Genomic DNA, 11,747 nt, shown 5'->3' on the forward strand with positions numbered 1-11,747 from the left:
ACCTAGGGATAAGACAGGAATAAAGACACAGACCTACTGGAGAACGGACTTAAGGATATGGGGAGGGGGAAGGGTTAGCTGTGACAGGGCGAGAAAGAGTCATGGACATGTACACACTACCAAACTTAAGGTAGCTAGCTAGTGGGAAGCAGCCGCATGGCACAAGGATATCGGCTCGGTGCTTTGTGACCACCTGGAGGGGTGGGATAGGGAGGGTGGGAGGGAGGGAGACGCAAGAGGGAAGAGATATGGGAACATATGTATATGTATAACTGATTCACTTTGTTATAAAGCAGAAACAAACACACCATTGTAAAGCAATTATACCCCAATAAAGATGTTAAAAAAAAAAAAAAAGAATCATGGTTAAAATCTGCAATTGGCCAATATGAGAAAATTCTTCTATTATTTTTCTTTTGCAGAACATTTTTAATATTATTTGACACTAAGATATTGTGACTTGGGATATGAACCATTTTTTAAAGATAGTAAAAGCTGCCACAAAACAGAAAAATTCTCCCAATATATTATTCCATATAACATTGGGAAACCATAACAACTTCTGAAGAAGCAAAGAATTTACATATTATTCCCTAGAAAAATATCTCTAACTGAACAATAATAGAGAGCAGTTTTATTTGAAAATTCATGACATTTTAAAAGACAAATCAAAAAAATGTTAAAAGTATAATCCTTTATAGAGTTTTAAAGCTATATATACATATTCACGCGTGTGTACATTTACATGATTTTGAGTGGTACTACTATGCTCATAAAAATGCTGTACTCTCTTTCAGGGAGATTTAGATACAAAGTTTTACACTGAATCACTGGGGATTTATGCCAAGGCTAAAACAACATACAAAAGCAAAATTCCAGGAGGAGTTGTTTTTAAGCAAGAGGAATTGAAAGGCAATAAATTGTTTATCTATTAGGAAGTTAAACATATAATTGTCTAATGTGAAGTCAGAAAACTAAAGTTGCTTTTCATTTACCTATACCTATGCACACATTATTAAGGCAGTTGGTATATTAGATCTACTTGGTGGCCCTTCCTGCCAACTCTCTGCCAGATAGAAAGGTAATGACCTGCTTGAACTACAGGCATTCCATCTAAAATAAGGGAAGCAATACATTTTAAAAGTCTAAGACTTTGCAGAGATCATAGAAGAAAAGGACTCCACATTTCATGCCATTGTTCCACCACAGTTGATGTACAGTTTAAAGAACAATCTAATTCAGAGGATCTTTGTGATTCTTTTATTTATCATTGCTTGAGAATTACTAGACTACTCATACATGCTCTGGTCTGATCAGTAATTTGCTGGCTATTCTCTTCTATCATAAATTCTGGGGTGTTCATTTGGTCTTTAATAGCAGTGTGTCAAGAAGTAAGACTCACCTTCCAGCTCCATCAGTATATCCAGAGACACTTTGTCTTCAAGCCAAAATGGAGTAAAAAAAGGATGGATTTAGCACCACAATCACCCCCTGTGTTAAAAACAACTAGAAAATCAGACAAAATATAGGAAACAATGGCTTACAGACATAAGAGAAGAGACCTGAGAGCTAGAAAACACACAGTGGAACCTCAACATTCACCAGATCACTTCCTGGGGGCAGTTTTAAGGCAACAACACAGAGTCAAGCAGTCTTCCTGCATTGAAGAAGCAGAGATCAGAATGCAGGTAAACCAAGAAAGTTAGAATTTGTGGAACATAGCACTACAGAGAAAGTAGCTGCACAAAGAAAGAACTCCAGAGATCTGCCGTGGGATCCACTTGAGACTTTGGCTACTTATCAGTGCATGCATGAGAGGAAATGGTCCAAGGCTAGAGAAAGAACCACAAGAAAGGAGGAGTCAGAAAAACCACTGTGAGTCACAGAGGACTAGAAATAGTTTGTCTCCCCTCAAGCCAAACTGTAATACACACACACACACACACACACACACACACACACACACACACATACACAGAGCATCAAGTAGAATCCTCAGAAGGGTATTGTATGTCAAGACACAATGTAATCAAATTGCTGAAAACTAATGATAAAAAGAAAATCTTAAATTTATCCAGTAAAAACAAGATACACTGACACATCACCTACAGGGCAATAAAAAAAGAATAACAGCAGACTCTTCATCAGAAACTATGGAAGCCAAATGTATTAGAAGAAAAAACAAAACACTGTATACCTACAGCTCTTTCCCAAGGGAAAATACCTTTCAAAAACAATGACTAAATACACATTTCTGGATGAACAGAACTAAGAGACTTCATCACCAGTAGAGCAGCACTCCAAAAATATTAGAGGAAGTTTCCTAGGCAGCCCTAAAATAACACAAGATAAAAAGTGAAATCTTCACAAAAGATAGAAAAAAGCCAGAAATGATAAATATGTGGAGGAATGTAAAAGATAAATTTCTCACTTTTATACTATCTTCACAATATAATTGACTGTTTAAAGAACAATTGATAACATTATAGTTTGGGATTTACAGCATTTGTGGATGTAAAATATATGACAATGCTAGCACAAAGGATAAAGAGATGGAAGTATACTGTTGTAAGGTTTTTATATTACATGTGAAAAGGTACAATATCATTTGAAGGCAGACTGTGATAAGTTGAATGTACATATTGTCAACCCAAGAGAAACTAATAAAAAACAAAAGAAGGAGGTACAATCCAACAATGTAAATAAAATGTAACCATAAAAAATAGTCAATTAATCTCAATAAAAGGAAGGGCAACAGGAAAAAGGAACAAAGAACAGGTGGGAAAAATAGAAAGCAAACAGCAAGAAGGTAGATTTAAATCCAACCATATGAATAATGACATTTAATATAAATAGTTTAAACATTCCAATTAAAAAGCAGAGATTGCCATATCGAACCCCTCCAAAAATGACTGCAAGCCTCATTAAATATAAAGGCATAGGTAGCTTAAAAGTAGAAGAATGGAAAAATATATAACATGCTAACACAAATCAAAAGAAAATTTGAGTGGCAATATTAATACGAGACAAAAAAATAGTTCAGAACAAGAAATATTACCATGAATAAAGAAGGACATTCCATAACAATAGAGAGGTTAACTCATCAAGAAGACATACCAGTCCTAAATGTTTACATACCTACTAACAATTTTAAACTACAAAATGTAAATCTGAAAGGAGACAAGCAAATCTTAGTTATACTTGGAGACTGACACCTCTCTTTCAGAAATTAATAGAATAAGGATTCAGAAAGTCTGAAGGACACAGAAAATTTGAACAAGGCTATCAACTAACTTGACCTAAATAACATTTATAAAACACTATAGTCAACAACAGCAGAATGCACAAACTTTCCAAGCACACACTGCTGCATATTCACCAAATCAGATCATATTCAGGACCATAAAATGTCTCAATAAATTTAGGAGAACTGAAAACAGTTAAAGTATGTTCTATGTCTACCAAAGAGTTAAACTAGAAATCATCAGGAGATATAGTATGGGAAATCCCCAAGTATTTGAAAATTAAACAACACACTTCTAAATAACTCATGAATAAAGAAGAAATAAGGAAAAATAGAAAAAATTTTAACTGAATAAAAATAAAAACATATCAAAGTTTAAGGAATGCAGCTGAAGCAGGGTTTAGAGGGGAAATTATAGCAAATGCTTATATTAGAAAACAAGAAAGTTCTCAAATCAATTATCTAAGCTTCTACCATAAGAAACTAGAAAAAGAATGAAAAACTAAACCCAAAGTAAGCAGGGGAAAGAAAATAATAAAGAGCAGAAATCAGTGGTATTGAAAACAGAAAACCTGTACAAAAACAATGAAACCAAAAACTATTACTAGGAGAAAAGTCAACGAAATTGATAAACCTCTAGTCAGACTAACAAGGAAAAGAAAAAAGACACTAAATACCAATACTTGGAATGAAAAAGGGACATAATTATATTCTCTAAGATATTAAAATGAAGATGCCTGCCCCTGAAAGTTTATAATCTAATTGGTAGGACAAGTTCTAAGTACATAAAACAAAGAACAATCTTATATCAGTAACAATAATAAACAATACCAATCAATCACTTATTATATACCAGGAAAAGTTCTAAGTACTCTATATATATTAAATCATTTAATCATCACAACCGTAACAGGTAGACACCAGTATTAACCCTACACTACAGATATGAACCTTAGGCACTTGCCCAACATAGATATGATGAAGGGAGATAAGATAATTTAGTACTTTAGAATAAGGAGAAATCAGGATTGTGCTGGCCTTGGAAATTTCTCATGGAGGAGATAAGGCTTGAACTAGCTCTTGTAAGGTCTACACTGATGATTACTAAGTTTTTCACAACAGATGTCACAATCTAATATTATCAGAGATCTAGTACTTCAGCAGAGTAGTTTAAATCAATTTTTCAGCTCTTTCAACAAACATTTATTGAACACCTACTATGTTTCAGGCTTTGGGATCAGAGACAGATAAAAGATGGATATCTATTGGGTATGTATATTCAATACATACCATACTGCTAGATGGCACTGGGGTGCAGTCCTCACCTTCAAAAAGCTTGTAATCTAGTTAGCTGTGTGTGTGTGTGTGTGTGTGTGTGTGTGCACATGTGCATGTGTAAACCAATCAGAAAGCAACTGAGCCTAGGTTATAATCATGAGCTAACCTTAGTAATATTATATGAGTTCAGGAAAGCAGATTAGTATGAATTACCCAGAAATAACTTCTTAAAGGAGATGCCTTGGAGCTGAATACTGAAAAGGAGGGAGAAGGGGCATACCAGCAGGTATTAACAGGATGACAAAGACTCAGGTAGGAATAAGTATAGTTTGCTTAGCTAACCATAGGTAATGCTAGAAGATAGCTGAAGACAAAACTGACCATGTAAAGGGGGCAAGAGGGATACAAATTGGTACATGAAAATTAACTTAAATCCCAAATTTTCGTTGAGAATATAGGCTTTGTAAATTTCATCCCCAAATCCTAACTAAATCCTTCTGTTTTACTTAGGCAGGAGAAAGGGCATAAATACAGGAGGAAATTCCCAAAACAATGGATAAAAAGGTTTCAATGATCATCTGATATGCATGTAATTTCCTTGGAACTCAGAAATATCAATACAAATTAAAATAGAGAAAAGCTTACCTGATCTAAGCTTTTATAGATTTTTTTAAAGACAAAAGCTTCTTTAAGCAATTAACAAACATGCATCACTGATGCCACCAACATCATCAAACCGTAAAGAAAACGGGAACCTTATGCCAAAGCGTAAGCTAATCATTGATACTCCTGTGGGCTGGTGAAGAGCCTACTCTACTCAAATGACAGGGCACTGGGCTTTCAGCATGTCCAGGAGATATTCCCATTGCAATTTGTCAGCAGATTAGCAAATGTTCTTAGTGACAGGAACACACAGCCCAGGAACCCTCATTGGTGGCTCAAATCACCTCAGTGCAATGTCGCTCTCCTCTCCTGTTAATACCTCTCCAATTAAACAGCTTTGTCATCTCTGTATCTAAATTTAGACATAGGTATCAAGTTTGGATGCCCGATGAGACTAAGTACTTTGCAGAAGTGTGAAGTAACCAGTCTTAAAATGGAAGAAAATAAAAGGAAGGAAAACACTAGAGGTGGATCCGACCCGATCCCTGCCCTATTTAAGTTTCATAAGATCACAGCTGAAGGAACATTCTACCGTAAATTGAAGGGCTCTGTATTAACAGCAGGAAACCAAAGCTCATCTCACAGCTCTTCCCCCGCTAATTCAGCATCCCACCACAAATTCGAAAATCCTCACATTGCCATATATTGCCACCTAGTGTCCATAGGCTAATGTTAACATTAGCTGAGCCAAAAGGTGCCATTTTTCTGCAGTTACCCTCCAAGGGCTTCCTGTTAGACTTGGCAGTTCAGTACATCAGGATTCCTAGGGTTATTCCTCATTCTACTTCAGGGCATACCCATGAAAGTGTAATTCTGGATTTATTTTATTTTGTTAACCCCCATTTTGTGTATTATCCTCAAGTATTTTGAAATTGCAAATTGTTCCCCAGGATAACTCTTTCTCAACACTTAGCATATACCTCACTCCCACCATTCCTTCTCCTTACTCTTGTCCGTTATTGGGATGTGGACTCTCTATGTATAGTCTATACACTTTAATAGCATAATTTGCTGCATGAAATATAATTGGGAAGAGAGGGCTGTGCCAGAAATGCATCAGAATTTTTTATACACCAACATTTGAGTGGCTTTCATTTTGGAGATTCACGCTTTCCCTCCTTCTAGTCCCACAACCACACAGTGGGAGAGAGAAAGACATGTTAATGAATAATCAAAAATCAAAAGAATAACAGACTATAACAGAAATGAAAAATAATTCCAAGGATTAATTAAGTGGCCCTATTTCCCTCCAAGCAGTCTTTAGTGTATAAGCCCAAGCAAGCCATTTCCAGACAGGAAGTATAAACATTTTTGAAGATGTGAGCTTTCAGTTAGCAATAACTCTCCAAAAGCATTTTTAGACCTACATTTTTTGAGCCAGACTTTTTCCATACAAGGTAGAATAGAAGATTTGATCAATTAGATGACCTTCGGGTACAGAAATAGAAACATGGAACAGCTTCCTTAGTTTGCCTTTGAGTTAGATTTGCCAGATTGCCATGCAATATCTAACCCATACTTACACTAAAAAATTATGCATTGTTTATCTGAAACTCAAATGTAACTGAGTATCCTACATTTTATCAGTCAAACTTACATGCGGAACAAAAGATGTAGTTGGGGAAAATAACCAGGCTCTTAGCAGAACCAGAGTCATTTTTATGGAAAGGGTACTTTGGTGAGGTTTCAAAGACCAATATCAAAGCAAAGGTCCAACACTATAAGCATTCAAATAATACTTTGCATTTATTTAACACTTCAAAATTATTTCACATTTATTATCTGGGTCCTCCTCATGATACCCCTTATGTGGACATTTTTTATGCCTGTTTCAAGGCTCACAGACGTTAAGAAATTGTCGTGGTGATCCACATGGAGCTTTACAGAAAAGCCAGAACTTGAATCCAAGTCCCCCAGCATGTTGCAGTGTCTACAGATAAAGACAATGTTTACAGGGACAGCACACAAGGCTTCAATCCCTGAGCTGCAGATGAAAATTAAATATCTGGCAAACCCAGTATAAAACTAACATTGTGATATAAGGCCAGGAAAAGATATTCTAAGAGTCATTGAGTGCCTTGTATACTTTGACTGTGGAATCCAGTTTGGTTTTTTAAACCACAAAACATTCACTTTATTTCCCCAAGTACACTGAAACATTATTCCTTAGAATAGGTTTATTTACATGTACCCCAAATTTCTAAATCTCCAATCACTCTTTGTAAGCTGTTCGTATGTCCTAAAGATCTTTAATAAAATCACAGGAAAATCCAACTCTGTTTAAATTAGAGTTCATTTTCCCTAGATCTTTACATTGCAAATTTAGAGAATGTTCTTGTAATAATTCTTTTGGCTGCTAACGATGTCATTTTCAAATTGTACAGTAGTGACATCTACTGTTCATAGTGTATATTGCACTCCTCCCCAGGACAGTTTTTATCTTTTACTTGGGGTCCTCGAACTCTAGTGTTCATAAAAATTCCCTGAAAGGTTTCTTAAAATGCAGCTTCCTTAGCCCGTTACATATTCTTTTTTTTTTTTGGCTGTGTTGGGTCTTCGTTTCTGTGCGAGTGCTTTCTCCAGTTGCGGCGAGCAGGGGCCACTCTTCATTGTGGTGCGCGGGCCTCTCAGTGTCGTGGCCTCTCTTTTTGCGGAGCACAGGCTCCAGACATGCAGGCTCAGTAGTTGTGGCTCACGGGCCCAGTTGCTCCGTGGCATGTGGGATCTTCCCAGACCAGGCCTCGAACCCGTGTCCCCTGCATTGGCAGGCAGATTCTCAACCACTGCACCACCAGGGAAGCACCCCTTACATATTCTGATTCTATATAAATGGGGCGATTTGCATTATGCAAGGCCCAATGCTACCATCTCTCTTCCACTTCCTAGTCAATCTCATTCAAGAGAATTTAATTGTACATATGAATCACTATGGATTTTTTTAAAATACAGATTCTGGGGCAGTAGTTTTGGATTGGAGCCAGAGATTTTGCATTTTTAACATGCTCCCAGGTAGCTTTATACCCTCCTTTCAAGTCTAAGTATTTCCACTTCTTTATGGAGCCAGATCACCACAGCCTGAATCCTAAGTTTACCAAATATGACTTATAGATGCTTCTCACTCAGTGGTTAATCAGTTTTTGCTTAAATCTTCTCCTCATCCTTGTTCTCTGCTCTGTCTACATGCTTTGAGTTCTAAAATACAGGCATAATCATGGGCTTCCCTGGTGGCACACTGGTTGAGAATCTGCCTGCCAATGCAGGAGACATGGGTTACAAGCCCTGGTCTGGGAAGATCCCACATGCCGCGGAGCAATTAGGTCCATGAGCCGTGGCTGCTGAGCCTGCGCATCTGGAGCCTGTGCTCTGCAACAAGAGAGGCCACGATAGTGAGAGGCCCGTGCACTGCGATGAAGAGTGGCCCCCGCTTGCCACAACTAGAGAAAGCCCTCGCACAGAAACGAAGACCCAGCACAGCCAAAAATAAATATAAATAAAATTTTTTTTTAAAAAAAGAAGGGCCCCTTGGACTAAGCAATGAAATGTCCCCTACACCCTTACCCCTTAAAATAAAATTTAAAAAATAAATAAAATAAAATACATGCATAATCACCTCAAGGTAAAGTAGCTCAAAACAAAGCAGGCCAACATCCTGAGGGGAGTCCCACCTAAACCCATGCCTGTTCCTTTCTAGACCAAACAATGTCCCAGTACCAAAGAGATAGGAAGGTCGTGGCAGTATTATCACCTCTGATAAGCCTTGTGCATATATAAGGGAACCAAAGCTCCTTACCACATTACCACTTCCCTATGAGAATGGAGTTCAGAGGAGTTCAGTGATGATGACAATAATGCAGCTGATGAGGAGGAAGGCGATATCAGCTAACATTTACTGCATACTTGCCGAGTGCCACGCACTGCGTTAAATTCTTTACATGGATTACCTTCATATATCTGTGAGGGAGGCAATATCATTGTCTTCATCGTAACAACAAGGAGAAAGACAGAAAGAAGAGCAGATAGGCAACTGCTATATCTAATATCACAATTACAGTCCCGTGACACACTGTATGAATCACATTCAAACTAAAAACCAAAATATTAAATCACAGGCTCCTCCTCCTCCATTATGTCCTAGAGACAAATAACATTCACTCTGTAACATTTCTCTGTAACATCCACATATTGCTACCTAGCAATGGATGGCTAGAACATACAAGGGGTTTCCAGGAAAATCTTGAGTTTTTATAAAAGGCCAAAACATATACCTGCCTTAATGTATCAAACACTAAAGAGCTATCACAGCACTGATGCAGGCAACTTAAAAAGATGTGTTCTCAATGGCTGAGTTCTGTGACCAAGTCAAAGAATAAAAACCAAGTGTTCACACATCTTTTCTTTTCTCCATACCCTTTTTACTCATAACATTATCCCTTTTTACATGCTATTTTCTTACAACCAGGTAATAGTTCCATGCAACCTTTTTTTTAAAAAAATAACACAGAATATTGTCTCCAAACTTCTAATATGCTTTAGATATGCTTGGTTGAGCAGAAAATATTCCTTCTTGTCTCTTTTGGTTTTATAATCCTACTCTCTTTACAGAAAGAGCTAGCTGCAATACAATAGTCTTTCCAAGTTGAGCATTCAGTGATGACTATATATTCCTCGGTTTGCTTAAATATGCATCCTTTGTTATTGAGAATCGATGTTTTCCAGAATAAAAAGGAAACCATGTGTTTATCAGAGAGTATTAATGCAGGCAGCTGTGAGAGTGAGATGAGAATGAAAGTCCCAAGGATTACATATTGGCCTCTGAATAATCTCAAAATCTGGTACTTTGATCAATCTTTATAGTTCTGTGAAGGCACTGCTTTGTCTATGAAGAATAAGAACAACGCAAGAGAGAGTGAAAGGAAGAAGGCGAATAGATAAGGGAAAATTTAATAACAGTTGAGAGGCACATACTCACCTCTCACTCTTCTTCTCCTTTGTTTTATTGTCATGGAAGGAACAGAGATTTTGGAGCCAGACAAATCCAAGTCTGAATCTCACATTCATCACTGTATGTAGTTGTACAGCATCAAGGAGTTTACTCAGCCTCTCTGAGTCACAGTTTCTTCGTTTATGCCATAGAGACACTACTGCTCCCCCAGCCCGGTTGTTGGGTGGATAAGTGCTATTGAAGGATGGAGCCTGGAAACAGAAGAAAAAGCAGCTGTTACTAATGGTACCTGGTTATTAATGGTCACCACTTCTTCATCTGTTCAACCTTCAATAAATACTATTGATCACCTCGCTGTGGCGGGAATACAGGGAAGTCCCAGGAATACAGTGAAAAAACAGGTGAAATCTCTTCCCTTAAGAGGCTGTGTTTCATCCTTCGAATCCACAGTTATCAAAATTTCATCCTCCCACCCCCACTCCACCGAAACTCCTCTGGCAAAGTCACCATTGCCCTAGTTATCAAATACAATGGATTGGTTTTGGTCCTCAATAACACCTTTTTGTAGCATCCAGTAAAACTGAGCAGTTATCTTCTTCATGCCTAGAATACTCTCTCCTGATTTCCTTTTACCCTCTGACTGAAATTTGTCAGTCTCCATTGCTAGTTTTTTCTTCTTCTGTTATCCCTTTAATTAATATTGCCTACTCTTCTGACTTTTGCTCTTTTTCTTTTATACTCTACACTAGTAGTTCTTGATCTTTTCAGAGTCATGAACTCCTTTAAGAATCTGAAGAAGCTATGTGCACTCTCCCTAGGGAGGGAAGAATGGATCTGCTTACAAATACACAAAAATTTGCATACATTTTCAGGAGTCTCACAGACCTTCCTCCCTAAAAGCCCATTGTTGAGTTCCAGGTTAAGGGGTTCCTATGGCCTTAACTGTTACTCATATGTCAATGACCTCAAATCTCTGTCTCCAGCATAAATCACTTTCCTGAGCAACAGGCCTGCTTTCAAATGCCCCTCAGGCATCTTAAAATTCAAACATCCCAAATCAAATTCATTATCTTTCCCCTAAAACCTGTTTTACTCCTAGGAGACAACACCTATGGGAAAGAAAACACTATTCTTAAACCTAACAGACATAGATTTAAATCCAGCCCTGGAAGCTTCATAAATATACATAAGCTATGTGCTTTAATTTCTTCATATTAACATGAGGATAATAATACATCCAGTTTCTGGATTGTTATGAGAATTAAAATAAATAATGGGAAAATCCCTATACAGGTGCCATCACATAGCATACATTCCACAAATTAATATTACTGGATTCCAAATCTCAGAAAAAGCAACTCCATTCACCAAGTATTCTAAGTCGAAAATTTAGGAGTTATCTTCAACTCGTCCTTTTCCTCATCTGCAACCAATGGATAGCTATGCAGTATCAATTCCTCAACTCCCCCCCGCCCTTAATTCAGGCTCGCATGTTCTCATGGACACAGCAATAGTCCCCTAACCACTTGATCCAGTGGTTCCAATTCCACATCCTTCCAACCTATCCTCTATACTGAAACCCAAGAATCTTCCCAAGACACAAATCTGATAATGCCATGA

The sequence above is a fragment of the Pseudorca crassidens genome, chromosome 6, assembly GCF_039906515.1.
Source record: "Pseudorca crassidens isolate mPseCra1 chromosome 6, mPseCra1.hap1, whole genome shotgun sequence".
NCBI lineage: Eukaryota > Metazoa > Chordata > Mammalia > Artiodactyla > Delphinidae > Pseudorca > Pseudorca crassidens.